The 24892-nt window shown below is 43.9% G+C and overlaps 1 protein-coding gene and 1 pseudogene across 13 annotated transcripts in view; one reads left to right on the forward strand and one right to left on the reverse strand.

The window, feature by feature from the left end:
- The window catches only part of ZNF19 (zinc finger protein 19), a 127134-nt gene extending 126160 nt beyond the window's left edge, over positions 1–974 (forward strand). For all 13 annotated transcript variants that reach the window (XM_059904007.1, XM_059904006.1, XM_059904008.1 and 10 more), the window contains one exon: positions 620–974. The gene's annotated coding sequence lies outside the window, so the exon portion shown is untranslated. The remainder of the gene's footprint in view (positions 1–619) is intronic.
- On the reverse strand, positions 850–18715 carry LOC132353097 (protein enabled homolog; annotated as a pseudogene).
- Positions 18716–24892: the final 6177 nt, after the last annotated feature.

Consider the following 24892-nt stretch of genomic DNA (forward strand, 5'->3'; position numbering starts at 1 on the left):
TTTTATTTCAGTTGCACAAACGAAGTTCGCGTGTAGGAAATATAAATGAAACAGTACAGTAAAAATAGCAGAGAACCAAAAACTCTAAAAAGGAAGTACACCTAAAGCACAAGAATTAGTGTTTAGTGTTTCATCTTCAGTTTTGTTTGACACTTAATGCTTGCAAATTTTCAAACAAACTTTGAGATCATAATGACTATTCTGAAGAGATTTCAGCACCAGCACTAAGATTTGTACATTCAGTTGGTTTGCAATTGACTAGTTAGCTATTTAAATAGTGTATAGTACAGACTTCTCACAGGTCAGATCACCTTCCTGTAATTAGAAAGGATCCCCTAAACTGCACTCAGCTTAAGACATCCAATGTACAGGGGCATGAAAATCATCATAATAATGTGGCTCCAAGTAACAGTTTTGATAAGGAAAATAACCTAAGCCTCTGTTTCCAATTTTAATTATTGAAATCTCTAACAATGACAAAACTGTCACAGGACAGTAAATGTATACAGTAATTCAATAAAACTTCTTGGAAAGAACACATTTAGCAATCTGAGATAATGCAGAATGACAGGAAATAAAACGTGATTCAACACTGGTTCTTTCTGTTGTTTTTACACAGACATCATGTTACTATTAGACCAAGGCACAAAACGTTTAGTGCATAAACCAGTTTCTGAGCTTCCCTGGTGGCGCAGTGGTTGAGAATCTGCCTGCCAATGCAGGGGACACGGGTTCGAGCCCTGGTCTGGGAAGATCCCACATGCCGTGGAGCAACTGGGCCCGTGAGCCACAACTACTGAGCCTGCGCATCTGGAGCCTGTGCTCCGCGACAGGAGAGGCCGCAATAGTGAGAGGCCCGCGCACCGCGATGAAGAGTGGCCCCCACTCGCCGCAACTAGAGAAAGCCCTTGCACAGAAACGAAGACCCAACACAGCCAAAAATAATAAATAAATAAAATTAATTAATTAATTAATTAATTTTTAAAAAAAAGTTTCTTTTTTAAGATCTAGCATTTTTATCGTAGTTTGGACCACTTGTACCCAATACTCTATCCTACTATAGACTGTTTAACTTAATCAACAAAATCCAAAGTGATTTCTGACTAGATTTATGGGGGACATAAACATTTATATCATCGGGACTTCCTTGGTGGTCCAGTGGTAAAGAATGCACCTTACAATACAGGGGACGCGGGTTCAATCCCTGGTTTGGGAACTAAGATCCCACATGCCGTAGGGCAACTAAGCCCACGCGCCACAACTACTGAGCTCGCGCCTCAACTAGGGCCTGTGTGCCACAAACTACAGAGCCCACGCACCCTGGAACCTCCGCGCTACAACTAGAGAGAAGCCTGCGCGCCACAATGAAAGATCCTGCATGCTGCAACTAAGACCTGATGCAGCCAAAAATAAAAATAAATCTTTAATTAAAAAAAAAATTCAAAGTGTTTGCATAACCAAAAGTACAATAATAAAGATGAAAATGCCTCCTATTTCTTTTAGAAAGTAGTACTTCATAAGCTTGCTGCATCTTTAATGTCTTTACTACTGGATGACAATGAATAGTTGGTAGAAAAAAAGAACTGTATACTTGAATTATGATAGCTCATCCATCACAAATTAATCTAAAAATGAAGTTTCTACAGAAACAGGAACTATCTTAACAAGGAAAAAAAATTCCTCCATTCAAACCTCTTTGAAGTGGTAATGGCTGCAAACCTGCAGCATTTAGAAAACTATGCTATCAACAAGCTCGGTCTTATGAATTTAAATTAAGAAATCTAGAAAGCAGATGAAAGTGGATTATTCAAAACTTTAGTACAACTACTGATAACAAAGATTTCAAAGCAAATATGGCACATAACTCAAGCATAAATCAAGATGGAGAGCCTGGAGAATTTTTGATTTCCTAAATTTTCAAAAAATTCTATCTTTGCAACATACAGGATTTCTCCCCTATTTTAATCTTAGAAGTTTCAAAGAAAAGGGAGTGCATAACATACACACATGTGAGTGCCCACACAAACACGCACGCACACATGCACACGGTGGTAAGTAGAGTATCTAGTTCCTTCTTCCCACCACCTAAGTCTATTAAAAGAAAATTATGCAGGACCCCTCGTTTTCCCTTTATCTAATGATTTCTGTGACATTAATTGCGGCCATCATTGTTACGTTTTTAGTATTTCAACATAACAAAAATTCAAAAGCAGCTTTGTAGTCAGGAACATGTACCTGAACACCTGTATAACTGCAGGGCCCCTAGGTAATAATAACTGCCAAATTCAGGGATCGAACTTGAGTTCCACAGTATTCATGTGAAGCTCAGAATCATGTTTCAGACCACTGAACTTACTGAAGTTAAAATACAAATAGCCAAAGACATGATGTAAAAGATTAAGTACTTGGTTCTGTTAAGATATTTATCAAAGTCACAAAATATTCCTCATTATTATTCATGCAGATAATTGAGAAAAAAAGATAGTACAGAAGTTAACTTTAAATAAAAAATTATTCCTTCCCTTCCTCCCACTCCCCTATACTCTACAAAATGCTTTCCCTGGGACTAAGCCTTGAAAAGGCCACTATATATTAGTTTGACATGCATTACTGTCTGCAATTTAAAAAGCTAATTTTGTGGAGATTGTAATTACATTACAAAAATGTCTGCAGGCATTAATCTAAAAAAGGTCAAAAACCTACAGTAAATCTACAATATATTGTTTTACATTTGACCACTGGTTTGTGTTATGTAGGAGTCAACAGATTTGGTAAAGCACTGTAACAATTCAGGAAGGCATCTAAATCTTTAAATTCTGGATGAATTTTATGTTTGAATCTACAAAATTGCATGAAGGCTAACTTGAGAGACTTCCTATCATTCTAAAATTCCTCACTCTGGACAAATCATTTCTAGAACTCTTTCTTATAAATATCACCCTTTGAAAGCAAATACAATTCCTTTTGTCCCACACTTTATGATCTTAACTACATAGGGCTGATCTCAATTATTCATGGAATATTAAATATGATAGGAAGACAAACCTGAGAGAAGCGTTTACAATACAATAGCCTAACTTGCTAAATTCTTCATCAGCATTCTCTGAAAAAAACTTCTCAAGCCTTTCTCCTCTTTATTTTAGCAATGGATTGTGGAAAATGTGCGGTTTTCTCTTGACATGAAAATATTTCATTGCAGTCATCTTGCCTGATGGGTTTAGTATTTTCTGCATAACTGATACAAGAACTCCTATGCGACTCTCTTCCATCCTGTTGTAAAGGTCAGAAAAAAGCAACAAACTGGGAGGGAAATGGCTTATCACCAGAGTAGTAATGTCTGAAGGCTTTCAAAGTATGTTGGTTTTTCCCTCCTTCTGACTATTTCCATTTTCTTCTTACAGCTCACAAAATGTAGGGGTTTTGTTGTTATTAACAGTTGTTGTTTGTAGGGTTTTTTTTTTTTTTTTCCCTCCAGATTGAAGTCCTATCTCTCCTTAGTTTGTTTCTCCGTGCGGTGTTTGACTTGCTCGGTTCCTGCCTGATTGCATCAATGAGCTCTTCTTTCAGCTAATTCTTTTCTCAGTTCATCTAGAATGTTCTGCTTTAGCCTGTCACAGTCCAGTCCCTCTGTCTGGACTCCGCTGGCACTGGGCTCTGACAAGGGTGCAGATTTTGGTCTGGAAATAACAGGTGACTTGCTGCCATTCATTGTATTTGTTCTTTCCCAAGGTTTTCTTGTTGGTTCAGGTGTACTTGTTGAAGAGGCCTTAGAAGTTACAGGCTCTGAATTTTCATTTTTGTCCTGTTTTTGTTCTGTTTGTATTGATCCCTTTTCAGCAATTCTTCTCCTCCTGGCCAGAAGGGCACTCACTTCTTCCATTAAACCACTACCCCTAAAGGAAGGGGTCCATTTCCACGACCCGTATCTGTTTTAGATGACGCTGAATTCACACCAGTGGTATTCCCTCCACTTGGGAAGGAGGCATCCTCCATCCGCAACACTTTCCTAAGTTTTGCTCCAGCAGTTGCAGCTGCAAGTCCAGTTAAAGGGCGATTGTCTTCAGACATGGATCCCGAAAAAAATCCAGATGCAGGGAGGGGAGGAGCAGGTGGTGGAGAAGGAGGGGGTATTTGATTAAAAAGAGGTGGTGGAGGAGGTGGAGGCGGGGGCCCTGAGGACGGAAGTGGAGGGGGTGGAGGGGATCCTGGGGGAGGAGGGAGTGCGGCTGATGCCTGGGCAGGACCTGGTGGGAGTGGAGGAGGGGGTGGAGGTGCAGGTGGCCCCAAGACAATGCCCTGTTGGGCTGGAGTCTCGGCTGGCTGAGAGGCGGCCTGCAAGGCTGGCTCAGAAGCAGGAGTCTCCACAGAGGCAGGGGCAGCAGCAGCTGATATCCTTTGCTCTCGCTCCCATTCCAGCTGCTCCCTTTCTGGCTGTTCTGGATGCTCTCATTCTTGCCTTTCCTGGTCCAGTCTCTCGAGCCTCTCCCGCTCTCGTCTCTCCCACTCCAGGTGACCCTGCTGTTCCCTTTCTTGTCTCTCTCTCTCCAGCTGTTCCTGTTCCAGTCGCTCCCTCTCCAGCCTTTCCCTTTCTAACCTCTCCCTCTCCAATCTCTCCCTTTCCATTCTTTCTCTCTCTAGCCTGTCCCACTCCAGCTCCTTTTGTTGTTGCTGTTCTCGTAGTTGCCTTCTTTGAATTTCCAATTCTTCTTGTGTTGGGCCATTCTGAACTTGGGCAGGTAGCTGCGAATTTTGTCTAGGCGACATTGGCCGTTTCCTGTCAATTCAACACTTCTAAGGCATGCATCATGGCACTTGCGAAGACACTGGCATCTTCTTTGCTGCCAAAGTTGAGGCCATACACCTGTCTAGCGTCCCACCATTGGTGGAAGGTCTGTGTTGCTTGATTGTACTTCAGCCCTTTAGGAACGGCACAATTTATCACGACCTGATGGTCCTGAATCTTCCTGCCCACCACTGTGAAGGTGTTGTTCCATGTATGACGATACATATGAACTGTGCTGAACCCAGCTGAACCACCAGCTGGTACCCACTTTTTTTTTTTTTTTTTAATAAATTTTATTTATTTATTTATTTATTTATTTATTTGGCTGTGTTGGGTCTTCGTTTCTGTGCGAGGGCTTTCTCTAGTTGCGGCGAGCGGGGGCCACTCTTCATCGCGGTGCGCGGGCCTCTTACTGTCGCGGCCTCTCTTGTTGTGGAGCACAGGCTCCAGACGCGCAGGCTCAGTAGTTGTGGCTCACGGGCCTAGTCGCTCCGCGGCACGTGGGATCCTCCCAGACCAGGGCTCGAACCCGCATCCCCCGCATTGGCAGGCAGACTCCCAACCACTGCGCCACCAAGGAAGCCCCTGTACCCACTTTTTATTGGCATCATTGTAAACCATCACAGCAGCTCTTGCCTGACAGATACACTTAAAATAGTAAGTGAACAGACTATCATGCCAATCCGTTCTGGTTTGCAGAGTCGCTGCTGAAAAATCAGCTGATAACCTTATTGGAGTTCCCTTGTATGTTATTTGTTGCTTTTCCCTTGATGCTTTTAATATTTTCTCTTTAATTGTTGTCATCTTGATCACAGTGCAGCGTGGTGTATTCCTCCGTGGGTTTATCCTGTATGGAACCCTCCGTGCTTCATTCTTTCTTCTGCTCCACAGCAGTGACTTCCCATACTCTGTCTTCCAGCTCACTGATCCGTTCTGCTTCATTTACTCTACTATTGATTCCTTCTAGTGTGTTTTTCATTTCAGTTATTGTATTGTTCAACTGTTTGGTTGTTTTTTATATTTTCTAACTCTTTGTTAAAAAACCCTTGTAACTTATCAATCTGTGCATCCATTTTTCTCCCAAGCTCTTGGATCACCTTTACAATCATTACTCTGAACTCTTTCTCAGGTAGATTGCTTACCTCCACATCACTTAGTTCTTCTGGGGTTTTATCTTGGTCCTTCATCTGAAACACATTCCTCTGCCACCTCATTTTGGGTTAATTACCTTTCTCGACTTTGGAGAAGTAGCCCTCTGTAGGAGACGTCCTGTGTGTCCCAGCAGTGCACTCCTCTCTCGTCACCCAAGGGCCAGGGGCCCCAGGGTAGTGTCCGGCCTGCATTTGAGACTACAGGCTGCTGGGTCATAGTTTTCTTCCTTCTGGTTTCTGCCCCCCGTGGGTGAGGCTGGTCTAGAAGCTTCGGTAGGCTTCCTGGTGGGCAGGGCAGATGCCTGCCCACTGGTGGGTGGAGCTGGGTCCTGGCCCTCTGGTGGGCAGGGCTAGGGGCGTGTCTAGAGGCGGCTGTGGGATCAGGAACTCTCTAGGCAGCCAGTCTGCTAATGGGTGGAGCTGTGTTCCCACCCGGTTAGTAGTTTGGCCTGAGGCATCTGGCACTGAAGCCTACAGGCTGTTGGGTGGGGCTGGGTCTTGGTGCTCGAGGAGAGTTCATGCAGATGAACAATCCCCTTCTGCCACCAGCTTTTATGACCCCAGCATGAGCCACAGCCACCCCCCACCTGCCCAGGAGACCCTCCAAGACCAGCAGGTAGGTCTTGCCCAGGCTCCTATGAGGTTACTGCTTTTGCCCTTGGTCCCGGTGCACGTGAGATTTTGTGCGATACCTTCAGGAGTTAAGTCTCTGTGTCCCCCAGTCCTGTGGAGCTCTGCATTAAGTTAAGCCGCGGTGGCCTTCAAATCCAGATGCTCTGGGGGGGCTCCTCTTCCCAACACCAGACCCCCAAGCTTGGAAGCCTGACGTGGGCCTCAGAACTCTCACTCCTGTGGGAGAGCCTCTGCAGTGTAATTATTCTCCAGTGTGTGGGTCACCCATGGGCGGGGGTGGGGGGATGGGGGGGGATTTGATTATATTGCGAGTACGCCCCTCCTACCGTCTCATTGTGGTCTCTTCTTTATGCCTTTAGATGTAGAAGATATTTTTCGGTAGGTTCCAGTCTTTTTTTTAATCGATGGTTGTTCAGCAGTCAGTTGTGATATTGGTGTGTTCATGAGAAGGAGGTAAGCTCAAGGTCCTTCCACTCTGCCATCCTGAAAGCCTCCAACATAGCTTTTAATGGATTAACAATTTTGGTTGGGGTAACCTTGGAGAATAAAACATTGGAGTGATTAAAATTTAGACCAGGTAGTCAAAATGCTTTATCACTATTGATCCAAAATATTGATAAGTGGAATAAGTTACCCTAGGAGTAGCAGCACAATTGTAGAGTTCATACTGATGATAAGGTTTATGACCTTGATGCTGGATCAGTACACCCCAATAGTATAACTGCTATTAACGGTCTGTTCAGTGATTAGTAAAGTCCTGTTTGATCTGAGTTCAGACTGGAGTAATCCCAGTTGGTTTCTATTCTATATTTCTCTCAGTATGAAAGAACAAGAGAAATAAGGCCTACTTTACAAAATGTCTTCAAACTAATTGATGATATAATCTCAATTCAATTTATTTATACATACCCCACTATAGAACAGGGTTTATTAGGGTGGTAGAGCCTGGTAACTGTGTAAAACTAAAACCTTTATCCGCAGAGGTTCAAGTCCTTTTCCTACGGAAATATTTATAATCTGCATTCTTTCACTAATTCTACTTTTACTAGCTGTAGCATTCCTCACATTAATGGAACGGAAATTCCTAGGCTATATACAAATCCAGAAAGGGCCACACATCGTCAGCCCTTATGGATTATTACAACCCATTGCTGATACAGTCAGATTATTTATTAAAGAAACACTGTGACCATCAATCTCATCAATTTCTGTATTTATTATCGCACCAAGTCTAGCCTCAAGCCTGGCTCTCACAAGATGAATTCCGCTCCCCCTACCCTTTCCACTAGTTAATATAAACCTAGGTGTACTATTTATACTAGCTATATCAAGCCTAGCCATTTTTTCCATCCTCTGATCTGGATGCGCTTTGGATTAAAAATACACAGTCATCGGAGGTCTCCATGCAGTAGCACAGACAATCTCATATGATGTAACAGTAGCAATTATTCTCTTATCAGTTCTAGTGATAAATGATCATTTACACTTTCAGCAGTAATTATTACACAAGAATACCTATGACTAATTTTCCCATCCTGACCCCTAGCCAGAATGTGACTTATCTCTACTCTAGCAGAAACCAACGGAGTCCCATTTGATTTAACCTATATTTGGCTTCAATGTAGAAAAGGTAGCAGGCCTGTTCACCCTATTCTTCCTAGCAGAATATGTCAATATCATTATAATAAATATTTTCACAACAATCCTATTTTTAGGAGCATTTAACAACCCCTACATGCTAGAATTCTATACAGCCAATGTCATCATTAAAACACTCCTCCTAACAATCTCCCTTCTATGAATTCAAGCATCCTGCCCACAATTTTGATGAGATCAGCTTATATACCTCTTATGAAAAAATTTTTACCACTAACATTAGCCCCATGTGTATGAGGAGTTTCACTACCTGTCATCACATCAGGCATCCCACCACAAACGTAAGAAATATGTCTGACAAAGAGTTATTTTGATAGAGTTAATAATAGAGGTTTAAACCCTCTTATTTCTAGAATCATAGAAATTGAACCTACCCTTAAGAATTTTAAATTCTTCACGGTAAAGTCAACTAACTAGCTATTGGGCCCATACCCCAAAAATGTTGGTTTATATCCTTCCAGTACTAATAAACCCTCTTGTGTTTACTATCATTCTACTAACCATTATCTCAGGAATTATAATTGAAATAACAAGCTCACACAGGTTACTATTATCCCCATTCTAATTAAAAAAAAAAAAAAATTTAACCCATAAGTGTGAACAATAGCACAAATACCAGTAGAAAATCTAAGGCAGCCCAGTTATCTAATACTACTTGGGCTAAGGAATTTAGGGGTATCTGTTGTGCTGCAGTGCAGTCTTTTTGGCTGTTTGACCAGTGGTGGCTGATAAATTTCTGATCATCATTTTGTTTACATACACTCCTGCATTAGGAACCAAGATTACCAAAAGATTTGCCACTGGTATCTTGGTATTTTGCTAACATAGATTGCTTGACTCTTTAATGAAGAGAGAAAGGAGATTCATTTATTTCCTGATGTATAGACAATGGGATAACATAATATTCTAATAAATATAAACCTTCTATTTGTCAGCTATTAAGACATTTTTCAGTTAAGTAAGGGACAGAGGGAGGGGGTCCTGGGGTAAGTATTGCTCAGTCTCTAGGGACTGAAGATAGTACCAGACAAGGAATGGCCATGTTAATACGTTGAAGAATTTAAACCTGAAAGATTAGGTCAGAGAGAGGTTGGTCTGGGTGAGTGGTAACATTAGCAACATCTGAAAAGTCAGTGACAGGTATTATGAGGGGTCTATCCCAGTAGCTATGCTTTGTGACAACTTTACTGAAGAATTTTCTTTCCATCCTCAATATTGGGGCAAAAGTATAGCTAGAAGTAAAAGAGTAACTTTCAGTTTTGATAGGGAGACAAACATTTGAATAACAGTTCAATCGAACTAGTAGGATGGGTCTTACAGGCTTGGCCTGGATTCTTGGGTCAGCTGTCCACCACTGTTGTCATCGTCTTCTCGTCCTGGCTTGATGGTTGTTTTAAGGTAAGTTTGAGGTCAGCAGTCCCCTCTATAGACCAGTCTGATGCAGAGGCCCTTTTTAAGTGAGAAATAAAATTTGAGTTAATTCCCTTCAGTTTTACTGTGCATGAGCTAGTTTAGAGTACCTGATAAGGATCCTTCCTTTTAGGTTTGAGATAGTCCTTTAAATGATATCTTCTCCAGTATGCCCAGTCTCCTAGGTGCAGGTCATGGAGCATCTAACCTTCATCCGAAGATAGAACACTGTGATCGGCTTCAGAAGCAAGCTTGGAATATCCTGTTAATAATTCAATTAAACTTTACAATAATGTGACATAACAAAGTGGCATCTCGGATGTAGGCAGTAAGTACAACACCTCAGTACATATAAAACCTCAATATCCGCAAAGGTATATCACTGAAACTTAATTTTTCTATATAAATTATCTTCATTTTGACCAAACATAGTCAGATTAAGACTCATTTGTTTGCAGAATAAATCTGGTTTTTATACACTTACCCTGATTATTTAGGTAAGTGTAATTGATCATATAGGCCCTTTTAAATTTGGCTTTATATCAACTTTTCATAAGGGATCTCAAATTGAACTTTTAAAAGGCCTCTCAAAGCCAGGAAAGCCATGCCATTAGATTCTACCTGCAATACCTACAGATTTAGGTGGATTCCTCTCTAACTATGTTCCAAAATATCTTGAGGTTCTTATTTCTGCCAGGAAGTGGGCTTCCTTTTTCACCTGGAAAGGCTGCGAGGAACCTAAGAGATCCTACATTCAGGAGGAATCAGGTAGAAAAGATAAATGCTTCAGTTCTGCTTACAAAGGAATAATTTACCAAATTGCTGTAAGTCATACTTTGCTTAAGGGGAAAGGTTTCCTTATATCTGGAAAACAAAGATGAAAAGCCAGTAATATTTCAGACAAAAAAATCATAAAAATTATAATCATATTTATAAGCTCATTCAATCCCATATAATTAATTTTTGTTCTGCTTGAGTCCAGTTTTCCCATTAGTTTTGGTGACCTTGCCTGATGACTGAGGATATTTTTTAAAAGTTTTTGAGGTTTTTGTTAAGGCTTATATGATTTGTCACATGAAGTGGGGTGCCTTGTTCACTGGAGATTGTGGAAAGTATATCCCAAGTGGAAAACACATTTTCCAACAGTTTCTTTGTCATTGTGAGGGCATCAGCCTTGCAGCCAGGGAAGGCCTGAATCCATCAACTAGAAATGGGGTTTGCCAGGAAAAGCCAAGCAGCCGTCTTGGTTTCCCGTATCCTGGACTGTTTAATTCACAGCTATTGTTTACCCATCTTAATTTCTCTGATTTAGGAGCAGACTGTTGCCGTGTTATAAGGACATCAGGACGGCAAGAGTCTGACAATGAGGGGTTAACTTTCTGTAGACACAGAATGGACTTCACCTACAAGTGCCATCAGCTCTGTTGTTGTTGCCTTTGCATGAAAGAGCATCTCCCTGATACTCGGGGGTTCAGTCCCTTTAGTGTGAGCCTCGATTTTGATGACAAAGAAACATTCTATGTCATAAGATTTTCAGGAATTTCATATAATTTCTGGAACATTTACACTATATACTTTAGACATAAAGAAGGCTTCATGCTGACAATGCTTCCCATGTAATATAATAGACCAAATAAGCATAATTAGTTGAATATCTCTCTCTTTGAGACACTTCAGGACAGTATCACTTCATTTTCCATTAACTAAATCCATTTTCTTGCTTCAATCCTCCTTTTACTGAAAACACACATCTTTTTTTTCCTTGAATACTCAAATGTTTACCTTATTATTTCTACTAACTTTAATTACATATATAATATTTAACCCTTGAAAACCTTAATCCCTAACAAAAACCAAGAAACAGTCCATTGTGAACTGTCTGTTATACCAGCGTTTCCTGATTGGCAAGCTTATCAACATATTTCAACAACCTTTAGAAACATACATTTTCTCATAGCATGATTTCTTTTCTCAGTGTGGTACAAGACATGTGTCCAATAAACCCAAACATCTTTAGTTTTCCTCTGATAAGACAAAGTAGGTAAATTTAGACATGCTGAGCAATTAATGTTTTAGTATTTTTATCTTAATTGGAAATGATCTGGATAGTTAGTGAATTCCCATCATTTAATTTAATTTAGCACGACTCCAAAGTTTCAAGTTACCCCAAATCTGGACAAACTCTTTTTAGGTATACATACCATAAAGCATAATCATTTTTTTTTTAAAACGTAATCATTTTTAAAGAGTTCACCTAAAAGCTTTTATCCCATTTATCTCAATTTTATTACTTATGAAAATATCACCATAGTAAGTTAATTTTCTTGTTGACTAATTTTGTAACAGGTAGCATGAGCTTATTGACTTTTAGGAAACCTAGGTACCAAATAAAAGTATTATACTTCATACTGATGACCCTAAAGGCATGTTTGTATTCATCAAACCAACAACTTAAACTTATTTTCATTTACTGAAGATTAATCCTAGATCGCATGCTCCTCTAAAAATTTGGGTTAGCTTTTTGTTACAATTAGAAATATCTGATTTGTAAATGCTTATTTTTAAGTCAATTAAATAGAGCTCTTTTATGAATTCATTTTGATGATATCATCCGGAAGTAGAATAGAAATATCTGATTTGTAAATGCTTATTTTTAAGTCAATTAAATAGAGCTCTTTTATGAATTCATTTTGATGATATCATCCAGAAGTAGAAACATACTTGTAACGTACATACAGACATATGCACATCCAGGTAGACAGAGATCTCGTAGTTTTCCTGCCTGAGTTTTAAAAGGCCTTTTTATTCCCTTCAGTTTTACATTCTACTAATTGAGCCAAGGCTGTAGTCTCAAACAATGTGGGCTGCGTTCGCATTTGAAGGACATGATAAGAGTCATAATTACAAGTTTTCTCCTAGGAGTACTTTTATTCTTACAGGGTCAGAATTTTGAAAAGATGTTGTATCAAGCCAGCTTTCTTTAATTGTGCACACAAAAATCAGTTTTGAATGTCAAAAAAGTTCCATCCTGGCCATTTTTGGATTAGGTAAGTACTTGTAAGTGTTAGCTCCATACCAGTTGTCAAAGCCAGCTAGAGTGTCAGTGGGTGGATGCCAGCCGGGGAGCTGGTAGGTTTTAGAAGCGCAATTTCCCGCTTTCTTCTAGTTTCATTCTATTATAAAGTACACATCTAAAATTAAATTTAAATTTCCAATTTTAAGCCATATTTTTAAAAAGTCAGCCAACGCAGTTCACTCCAAAATTTCTTCCAGGCCTTCCTGCTTAGAAATTCCCCCAGGTCCTCTGTTTAGGAATCCCCCCCTAGGTCCTCTCCCTGGAAACTTATCCCTAGGACCTCTTCACCTAGGAAATGTACCAGTATCCCCTTAAGACTCCAAGTCTTAAGATAACAGCTCAAATAAAAGTCAAACTGTCACTTAGCACAAGGAGATCCAGATATGAGGAAGAACTCACCAAAGCACTTGAAGGGTGCTTTGAAGCCGGAGGGGCTCAAAGGGCCCAGGCTTGGTCTCCCGAGCACCGGTCCAAAGTAGATCTGGGTGACCTCAGGCGGGTTTTTCTGATATCCTGCCGACTATGCCAAGTAATTTCAGTGAAAATAATCAATAAACAATCTAGAATAGGAATAGAAAAGAGTTTTGTTTTATAAAAGAGCCAATCTGAAGACTATAACCCAGAAGACAACCTCTCAGATAACTCTGAGGAACTGCTTCAGAGAAGCATGGTTTTCAGTACAGTTTTATATCTCGTCAGAACAAAGGACATTAAAGTCAGGGATACATTCCTTCAAGGTTTCAAAAATAAATAAATAAAAAAGAAAAAGAAAACCACATATGTACACAACAAGTCAGTATGACCTTGACACCTGGGAAAGCGTCTTATCATTGAAGGGTCTTACCAGCATTGGCATCCCAAGAAGGGAGGCATTTAATCTTTATTTTTAACATGGACATTCTTTACTTCTGGTCACTGTGCCCTTTTCTTTAACAATTAAAGCAGGTGAACAATGTATGTTTGATAGCCCAAACTGGCTATTTTTAAGTTAGCATAAAATTTGAGTTAAATCATGTATAAGCCAGAATGACTTCCCCGCACCTCAATATGTGAACATTTCTTTCATCAGTGCAGAATAACACTATCTTCTTACTACTTATGCCCAGCTCATGTACTGCAACACTGTCATTATCACACACATTAAACAAAACACCTTTCAACACAATCCTTATCATTACCATCATATTATCACTGGGAGGTCTCCCACCCCATCAGGGTTTTTACCCAAATGAGTAATTATCCAACAGAAAACAAACAACAATCACATCATTCTGTCAACACTAACAGCCATCAGAGCACTACTCAACAGGTATTTCTGCTTTTGGCTAACATACTCCATATTACTAACTATATTCCCTTCAATAAATAACTTAAAAATAAAATGACAATTCAAACATACAAAACAAATAACCTTCCTATCATTACTAATCCTCAATATCCACACTATTACCACCCTTAATACCCATTCTATCAGCGCTGGACTAGGAATTTAGGTTAGTATAGACCAAGAGCTTTCAAAACCCTAAGCAAGTACAATTTACTTAATTCCTGAAAATAAGGATTGCAAGACACTATCCTACATCAATTGAATGCAAATCAAACACTTCAAGCTAAATCCTTACTAGACTGCTGGGCTTCCACCCCACAAAATTTTAGTTAACAGGTAAATTCTCTAGTCAACTGGCTTGAATCTAATTCTCCCACCGTCAAGAAAAAAAGAGGTGGAAGAAGATCCAGCAGAACTGAAGCTGCTTCTTTTTTTTAAATTAAAATAAATTTTTTATACATCTTTATTGGAGTATAATTGCTTTACAATGGTGTGTTAGTGTTAGTTTCTGCTGTATAACAAAGCGAATCAGCTATACATATACATATATACCCATATCTCTTCCCTCTGGAGCCTCCCTCCCACCCTCCCTATCCCACCCCTCTAGGTGGTCACAAAGCACCGAGCTGATCTCCCTGTGCTATGCGGCTGCTTCCCACTAGCTATCTATTTCACATTTGGTAGTGTATATATATGTCCATGCCACTCTCTCATTTCGTCCCAGCTTACCCTTCCCCACCCCACCGTGTCCTCAAGTCCATTCTCAACGTCTTCATCTTTGAATTTGCAGTTCAATGTGTTGATCCACCCCAGGGCTTGACAAAAGGAGGGCATAACCTCTGTCTTTAGATTTACAGTCTAACACTTGCTCAGCCTTTTTACCTATGTTCACAAACCGCTGATTATTTTCAACAAATCACAAAGATATCAGGACTTTATTATTTGGTGCTTGAACTGAAATAGTAGGCACCACTTTAAGTCCATTGATCTGTGCTGAGCTAGGCCAACAGAGTGCTGCTTGGAGCTGACCAAATCCATAATGCAGTCAGAACATGCATTTGTCATAATTTTCTTTATAGTTATACATATTATGATTGGAAGGTTCAGAAACTGGCTTGTCTCCGTAATAACTGGGGCACTCAATTTAGCATTTCCCCGAATAAATAATATAAACTTTTGACTACTTCCCCCATCAGTCTTACTCCTACCCGTATCATCAATAGTAGAAGCTGGTTCTGGTACCGGTGGAATCGTATATTCAGCCCTAGCCGGCAGTCTGGCCCACGCAGGAGCCTCTGTCCACCTCACCATTTTCTCCTTACATTTAGTAGATGTTTCCTCAATTCTTGGTGCTGTTACTTTTATTACTGCCATCTTTAATATAAACCACCAGCCATTATCCCAATATTAAACACCATTATTTGATCTGCCCTAATTATAGCCGTATTACTATACTTATCACTCTCAGTTCTAGCAGTTGGAATTACCACACTGTTAACAGATCAAAATCTAAACACTGCTTTCTTTTACCCTACAGGAGGAGACCCAATCCTACACCAACAGCTATTTTGATTCTGTGGTCACCCTGAAGTCTATATTCTTATCCTACCAGGGTTCAGAATAATCTCCATATCATGACATACTATTTGGGACAAAAAGAGCCTTTCAGATATATGGGAACAGTATGAGCCATGTCCACTGGCTTTTTAGGATTTATCTTGTGGGCCCATCACATGTTTACCGCAGGAATAGATGTTGACCCATGAGCATACTTTACATCAGCTACCATAACTACTGCTATTCCTTTAGCAGTAAAAGTGGCTGATTAACAACTCTTCATAGAGATTATGGTATAGTATAGCATAATGAGACTTATGCTTTATTTTTCTTTTTACAGTAGGTGGTTTGACAGGAATCATCTTAGCCAATTCTTCCCAGGACACTGTCTTCCATGATACAGACTATGCAGTAGCACATTCCAGTATGTAATGTCAATGGGAGCAGTCTTCACTATTACAGGAGGCTTTGTACACTGATTTCCACTAACCTCAGGTTATACACTTAACATGAGCAAAAATTCACTTCACAATTTTATTTGTAGTAGAAAATATGATTTTTTTTCCCCTGCAGCACTTTCTTGGCTTTTCAGGGATGCCATGACTTTACTCCAGTTACCCTCATGCACACACACAACAAGAAATATTTCACTCATTCATCTCATTAACAGCAGTAATGCTAATAATCTTCAAATTTTGAGATGTATTTGCATCTAAATGAGAAGTTTCAGAAGAGGAACTAACTACTACTAACCCAGAATGGCTACATGGATGCCCTCCGCCATATTCTATACTTGAAGATCATACCTATGTAAATTTAAAATAAGAAGGGAAGGAACTGAATCCTTCTCAACCAGTTTCAAGCCAACACCATAACTATTATGTCTTTCTTAATAAGTGAGATAATAGCAAAAAATTATGTAACTTTGTCAAAGTTGAATCATAGACAAAAATACTGTATAACACGATGGCAAATCCATTTCAGCTAGGCTTTCTAGATGCAACATCACCTATTATGGAAAAACTTTTCCATTTTCATGATCATACATTAATAATCACTTTTGAAATAAGTTCTCTAGCCCTCTGTATTATTTCACTAATACTGACAACTAAACTGACTCATGTACACACAATAGATGCACAAGTAGAGACAATGTGGACCATGTACCGGCCATCATTCGAATCTTAATTGCCCTATCCTCATTACGAATCTTTTACATGATACATGAAATCAGTAACCCTTCCCTAACCGTAAAAACTGTGGGTCATCAATGATACTGAAGCTACGAATACACAGACTATGAAGATTTAAATTTTTATTCCTCTATAATCCCCACATCAGACCTAAAACCAGGAGAATTATGACTAATTCAACAACGAAGTAGCATAGTCATTGAATATTAGTTCCATCTGAAAATGTTTTATACTCATGAGCTGTTTCTTCTTTAGGCCTAAAAACAGATGCTATTCCAGGACGCCTAAATTAAAGAACCATAATATCGATAGGACCAGACCTATATTGTGGACACTAATCAGTAGAAATCATTTTCCTTCATTCAAAGACAGGACAGAGGGAGGTGGCGTGAGGCACGGGGTGAATCCAGAGCCCACAGAGGATGTGCTCTCTGAGCTCCAGGACAGGAAGGGGATCTCTGGGGTCCCGGGCCACCCACCACTCCCTCCTGAGCGGGGTCTTGGGAACATTCTGTCCGTGATGTGGCAGCCTGAGCATCTGTCACGGCCCTCACGCTGTGACCCGCCCCCCAAGCTCCAGGGACCAGGGATCGCATTCCACACTCTGTGGGTCCACCCTGCAGGGTCCTTCCTGCTGCAGGAGCAGAGGCCACCCAGCTAGCAGCCTTCTCCCCAACCAGCAGGAAGAGCAGGTGGAAGGCGGGGCACCAGAGGAATCTCACTCACTCAGACATCAGTGTCCCAGGGCTGCCAGCGTGGACAGCAATGATGCAGATGAGGAACAGCCCAAGAAACGGGAGCGGAGGGCCCCAGAGGCGGCGGGTCGGGTCCTGGCTCATCTGTGCCCTGCACACCCTGTCCCTCGTACAGCCTCTTCCTCTTACGCCCTCTCCCTAAATATAGGGTATTCAGATGCAAACAGGCAGAGCTTCAGACTGAAAGTCAGCTCTTCCAAAATGACCGATGGGCAAACACTGCAGGATTCCACTCAAATAGGGGCCCAAGAATCGACAACTCATGGACCTAAGTGGTCGTTGGTACCAGGGCTTTGGGAGGGGATGGGAAGTGAGACTTTCATGGTTGTGGAATTTTCTAGAGATGGTGGTAATGGCTCCACAACAAGGTGAATGTACCTGATGCCTCAGAAACATGCACTTAAAATGATGATGATGGTAAATGGTATGTGATGTGTGTTTTATTTCATTTAAAATTTTAAATTGTCTAGTTAATTGAGACTCCAATCTGACCCCTTTGTTATAAATGTGCACGGTCAAAGCACTGTCCCCCACCTTGGGCACATGGCATGTGGAGGACCATTCTTAGGGGGGGCCAGTCTGTGTTACCTGAGCTGTGTCCACGGGAACCCAGACAGCAGCGACCCCATAGATGAGACATATGATCTGCTATGATATCAACACGATACCACCAAGGGTTGTCACTCAGCAGGAGGACCACCCTGCTCAAAGGTGCCTGTCCTCATATGAACCTGACAAGGTTAAGAGAAGAAAAGGGACCACAGGTTAATCAGGGCAACACCCTCAATTCGGATGTTGGAAATCTCAGAGGGGACAAGACACACTGCAGGCAAAGAGCAGATATGCGGTCTGCACATGAGCCTGACCCACACGGATGGGGTGAGCCCCACACAATCCCCAGACACCGCAACTAGGGTCACACGTCCCCCTGGTCAGGATATCATGGCTGTGCTGCGTGAGCCCCCAGCGTGGGAACAAGCCGGGTCCCTGGGACCAGAGAAAGAAGTGTAGGGTCTGTCTCCTCTCCTAACACTTGCCCCAGAGAAGTCAGTCCCCTCCTGTTTTCACTTTTGTTTTTAACTTTTTTGTGCTGAAGTTGAACACACTACCTTGGTTCTGGCAGGCTCGGTCCTCTCCTGATTTGCTGGGGTGTTGAGAAAACTCACAGGACAGCAGGGCTGAAAGAGGAGGGGCAGGTCCGGACTCTGCTGAGCAGAGATGGTTGACCAGAAGATTACAGAGGCACACCTCACCTGCTGCCGACTGGCCTTACACCTAGATCCACATGCCGGCAATCAATTCACCACGTGAACCTGCCTCCCTACTCGCTCTGCGTGTGCTGGTGAATTGGAATAATCATGAGGTAGCCCACCTGAGGAGTCTCCACCAGCCGCAGGGAAGGTGAACCTTGCAGGGGCAAGGACTAAGGCCCCTACCATGGCTCCTTTGGGAGGGCCATGTAACCACACTCAGAGCAGAGCGCTGTCACCCAGACAAGCCCACCTCAGCTCCAGACCCCAGACATCTGAGCACTGACATTCGGACAGAGGCATGGAGCTTCTCAGTACTGAGGCCAGGCCAGGTCTCCACATCCCCCTGAAGCTCCCAGGACAGAGGCCAGGCCAGGTCTCCATGTCCTAGCGCACACAGAACACGGTCAGGTCTAAACATTCTCATTGTAGACAGCACATGGTCAGGTCTAAACATAGTTTAGACAGGACATGGAGCTGTCTAACCCTACCATGTAGACAGAACTTGGTCAGGTTTAAACTAGCTTAGGGCTGCTCTCCCAGGAGGCACAGGTCACACACGTGGGGTCTCTCATCTCTGGACAGGGGCTCACCCTCGTGCGGGAACCAGGATGTACATTTCTGAGAGAATAAAGCAACATTGGGCTTGCACACTTTACCCACATCAGGAAACTAAACAAAATCTTTCTGACATTAAACATTTCAACATGCAAAACAAAAACGTTACCAATTTCTCTGGCCACGTGATGGTCAGGATCCCGGGGTAACCCTGGAAATTCTTGCAGTGCAGCCCAGTCCAAGAAGTGGCCTGATTCCAGCTTCCCAGGCCCCCAACCAGGAGGCGGCCTCACTGGAAGCCCAGGAAGGACGGTGCATCCCGCGGGCCAAATCGGGCGAGCATGCTCAGGGCAGCTGAGAGCACCGCGCACAGGTCCTGCTTCCCGGCAGGCGTGTGCCGGGCGGTGAGGGTTCCTACAGCACCCAGCCAGGCAGCTTCGTGCACCAGGGCTGACGTGAGGGGCGAACACAGGGAGAGGCTGGAGCACAGAAGCCATCTGAGCGCAGAACTAATCCACTTCCTGTCTCTATGGGTTTGCCTGTTCTGGATGTCTCATGTAAGTGGAATTAATAAATTGTCCTTTTGTGTCTGGCTTCTATCTCTGAGCATCGTGTTTTCAAGGTTCATCCATGTTGCAGCCTATGTCAGCGCTTCACTCCTTTTCATGGCCGAGTTAATACTCCCCACCCCCGCCCCCTTACTTTTAACTCTATAATTTATTGTGACTCCCTGCCCACACTGTATAGGGCTGATGAGAAATTCACCTCCCGTCATTCTTGGGCCGTAACCTGCATTTTTAACCAACACCCAGGGGTCCTGTGCAGGAGCTGAGAGCCCAGCCCCACACGGCGCACAGTCATCCTGTGTGACCAGAGCCCAGGAGGAAGGGTGAGACAGGCCTGCATGTTTGGAGGACCAGCCCTGCAGTCTCATGTGAAACCACCTTGCTGGTCAGTGTCCTGTGACAGCTGTCCTCAGGGCACCGTGTGGGGAACACAGAACGGTCAAGGGCCACAGCACTGCCTTCAGTTCAGGCCCACCCATGGCAGCTGTCTACTTGCAAAGTGCTGAGGCTGCAGCCGAGGGTCCTTCCTGCCTCTTCCAGCTTCTGGGGACCCCAGGCATCCCTAGACCTGTGGCTGCATCCCTCCCATCTCTGCCTGCATCTTCACGTGGCTTCTCCTCTGTGTCTGTTATCTCCCCTCATCTCATAAGGAAGCAGTCACACAGGATGAGGGCCACCCCAATGCCCTTGTCTTAACTACTTACAGCACCGGGCCCTATTTCCAAATAAGGTCATGTCCTGAGGCCCTGGGGTCAGGATGTGGCTGTCTCTCTCCATGGGTGGGGGTGGGGTGGGCAGACACAATCCCCCTTCACTCTAAGGTAACAGATTCCATATGACAGGTGTCCTTACAGGAAGAGGAGATCAGGACACAGAGACACCAGGCACGTGCCCAGGACCACCCGAGGTGACCAAGACTCTCCGGAACCATATCTCACCCAGACCCTGTCCTTGGCCTCCACCTTGGCCCCATCCTTGCGGGGCCTGCACAGCCCGGTCTCAGCAAGAATCCTGCTCAGTCAGTGCAGAAATGAGGGCACCAGAACACCCCACGCCAGAATGTGCCTCTTTGCCATGTGGATTACTTTGAGCTAAAGGCCACCAAGAACCAGCAGATGCAGGGAAAGCTCTAGAACACGCCAAAGAGGGAGACAGCAGGAGAAACCAACCCTGCCAACACCTTGAACACGGAGCTTCAGCCTCCGGAACCTGGGAGACAATAAATAAATGTCTGTTGTTTAACCACCTGGTCTGTGGTGTTTGTTATGGCAGCCCCAGGAAACACGGACACCATCCTCTATGGAGAGCAGTGAAGAGCCGGGTTTGCACCTGAGCTCCACCACCAACGAGCCAACCTTGGACCAGTCACCCCACCATCCGGGCCTCGGTTTCTCACCTGTAAAATGGGATTGGTTATAGTACCCCATCTCACAGGGTCGCAGGGTGGATTCTGTGAGCTAAAGCATGTGAGGCACTCAGAACTGAGGCCCACAATAACCTTGCAGCATGTTGGCCATCACCCCGACCCTTCTGGACCCTCTCCTCTGGTAGGGAAGTCTTCCCTCTAGTCTAGAGGAGGCCCATCCACCGGTACCACAACCAGCTGTTATAAACTCTTTGTATACAGCTGAGGGGGTTCAGAATTTGCCACCCCAAATATGTCACTTTGGCATAAGGGTTATTTGGAGTTGAGGTGATTGAGAAGGTGCAAAAAGAAAAACTCTGCCCTCCTCCATCTGCCTGATCCCTTTGTGAGGATGTCCCCCTCCCTCTCCTGTTCCAGGAAGGGAAGAAACAATCCTATCATCTGAGATGGTACTGACTTCAGTCTGCATAACAAACCTCACTAAGTCAGCTCTGCCCTCTCTTATTTTCCCCCACTTACTTACCTTCCCACAACTTCCTGTCCCTAGAAACTGAAACCTGTTTTCCTTTGTCTTGTCACTTCTCCAGAAACTTATCACTCTGTGTTAACATGGCACATAAGTCCTTAAGTCTAACTGTCTCTTTGCATCTCCACTTCTTTTCTGGGTAGGGCTCTGTACACAGACATAAAAAACCTTTTGCTCCTGTTAATCTGTTGTTTGTCAGTTTAATTTGCAGGTCCCTGGGACAGAACATAAGAGAGTAGAGGAAAAATTTTTCATCCCCTACACCACGTCAAATACACCAACAGCCAACCCCCCCTTTGTTCTTGTTCTGCCTCAGCAGCAACAGACACCAACCCTCTCCCCACCTATGAGATACTCAACTAGCACTCCTGCCTCCATCTTCTCTCGCAGCCTGTCCCGTGGCTCCCTCAGTCACACCCTGTCTCATAAATGTCCCCCGAGGTGAGAACCCGGGATCCCAGGCCACCTGGGGGGGGTGTGACATTCCAGCACCAAGTGTCCAGGTGGCTGGAGCTGGACTCTGCCATGCAGCACACCCGGGGGTGATTGCACCCCAGTGCCCTCCAGCTACAATGGCCCGCACATCGCCCACGCAGGCTTCTGAAATGCTGGTGGATCAGGGCCAGGGCTCAGACCCCAAAACCCCACACTCAGGGCTCTGTAGTGTGGGATGGCTGCATCATAGGGACCCCAATTAGGAGTGTGGTCAGCCTCAATGTAGGGAGACACACCTCTGCTGTCCTCGGGAGAACAGGGGTGGGTCTGCGCCCCTCCCAACCAGGCACCCCAGCGGGCCCCCTTCACAGCCAACTGGAGTACTGACTGGAATCCAAGCCCTCCTGGATCCTATCTAAGTTGGGCCAGGTCGCAATGATCCCAGACCGAGGGGCTCAGGTGACTCCTGGGACTTCCCCATTTTGCTTTTAAGGGAAAACCACTGAGTTTCAAATGAAAGGAACCAGGACTCACCAACCCAAATGTGCATGTTTGGCATAAGGATTATTCTGAATAGAAGGCCACTGAGAACCAGCAGACTCAGGAAACGCTCTGAGAACAGGGCACAAGCATTCCTTCCATAAAGGAAATTCACATTTATAAAGGAAATGCCCACCTGTAGGGACCTCTTCTTCTCCCACACCTGGAAGAGGAGGCCGCATAACAACTCTCACCAGTAAAAAAGGCACCGACTTGAATCTACATCACAAGCCCCACTAACACTCTTGTTCACCGGGCTTTCTGGACTGACCTCCCACGGCTTACTGCCCCCCCCCAACCCCGAACCCCTTCCCTCTGTCCAGCCCATGACGGTATTTCAGCCCCCAATTCTCACTGCCTCTTGAGGAATACTGCTTTATAAACTCCCACACATTCCATCTTTTTTTCCCCTCTTGTTAGTCTGCCTTTTCTCAGTTTAACATCTGGGTTCCAGGCACTGAACCTGGAAGGGGAGAGGGCGCTGGAGCCGGCTGCCTGCCACCCATCGTGAAAGCCATGTTGGAATCTTCAGGAATGGCGTGAGCCACTGTTAACCACAGCTGGCGTTAGCAGTTAACTTACAGCCAGCCACTGTTAACCACAGCTAGCGTTAGCAGTTAACTTACAGCCAGCCACTGTTAACCACAGCTAGCGTTAGCAGTTAACTTACAGCCTTACACTGAATAAACTATATTCAGAATAAAGGCAGCGAATTCTCAAAACTCACTACCATTACTGTAGACCTCACTGGTTATCGTACTGCATTTACTACCGTCTCTGCTCACTCTTACCCTCTCCCACCCACAGTGTGTGTGGTGGAAACTCTCTCTGGGGTTCTTCCCGGCTCCGCGTTCACGAACATCACATCGGAAACTCGAAACTGCCCACCGTGGGAATATCTACACCACAGAAACGGCAGATGCCACCATCCAGCCTTGGGTGATTGTTTTGTTGATGGTCTAGACTTAGAAAGTGATGGGAGAAGTGTGACTCATGCAGACCGGATGTGCAGGTGTGTGCCTGTGGTGTTGCATTGTAAAGACCGAGAGAACACTCTGCATCCGAAACCCAGGACGCAATTCAGCAGAGGCTGCTGACGTCGTGGAGGAAAGAGTGAGGTTCTACACACGTGGAGTTCGTAGTCTTACTCCTTAATTACAAGAAAATTCCAAGCAATACCAGAACTGCTCTCGTGTGTCGACTAGGGGACCACGAGTGGTGGGGGAACAGGAGCCGGGCAAAAATCCACAAAAGCATCCCGCGAAGCCCTGGTCTCTCTGGAATTTACACCAAAGTCCTGTCCACTAGTATTTTTTGTTAATTGTTTGCTACATCCTGGGAATCAATTTAGCTAATGAACGTATGTGCCCATATATGCACCTTTTGGGGGAGCCCTTGAGAATCAGGATTGTGTGTTACCTGTTATCACGTGATATCAGCACAGCGTCATCTCTGTTATCTGTGTACCACTGTCCTTCACATCATCTTACATCATAAACTGTGCAGGCATGCTGGCTCTTCTTTCCCTGGAGAGCAGGGTCCTGACCATTGGCCACTACGTCCTTGCCCATGACCCTGTCACCACCCCCTGGCAGCACTCAGACCCTGAAACATCAGCTGGACTCACACCCAAAACCTAGGTGTCCAGGGGTATGGATTTTCCAGATTTTCACCTCAATTCCACAACTTGCCAAATTGGATAAACACGGCCACTTTGCACATTCAGATGTCAGCAAGGGCAGTGGGCAGAGCTCCTACGAGATGGAAGAGGAGGAAAACATTGTGTCCGACCAGCAGGTCCATGATTATGGCCGTGGTGAAGACGACACCCTCACTTGAGAACCAGACAAGGATGCCGTTGCTTCAGGACGTCTGTGTCCGGGCACTGTCACCACAGGAGAAAGGGTCACCCCAGTAGACCTCAGCCTCACTCATGCCTGAGTGAAGAAAAGAATGAAGGAAGGAAGGAACTGGTGGTAACCCAGCAGGGCGTCCACAGGGACCCCAGCCCCTCCCCGAGAGAAATTCCAGAGTCACTCCCAACAGGGAGCTCACCCGACACCTGCATTGCAGGCTCTCACACACGCTCCTTGACCCCAAACATGAATAT

Source organism: Balaenoptera ricei, chromosome 19 (genome assembly GCF_028023285.1).
Source record: "Balaenoptera ricei isolate mBalRic1 chromosome 19, mBalRic1.hap2, whole genome shotgun sequence".
Taxonomy (NCBI): Eukaryota; Metazoa; Chordata; class Mammalia; order Artiodactyla; family Balaenopteridae; genus Balaenoptera; species Balaenoptera ricei.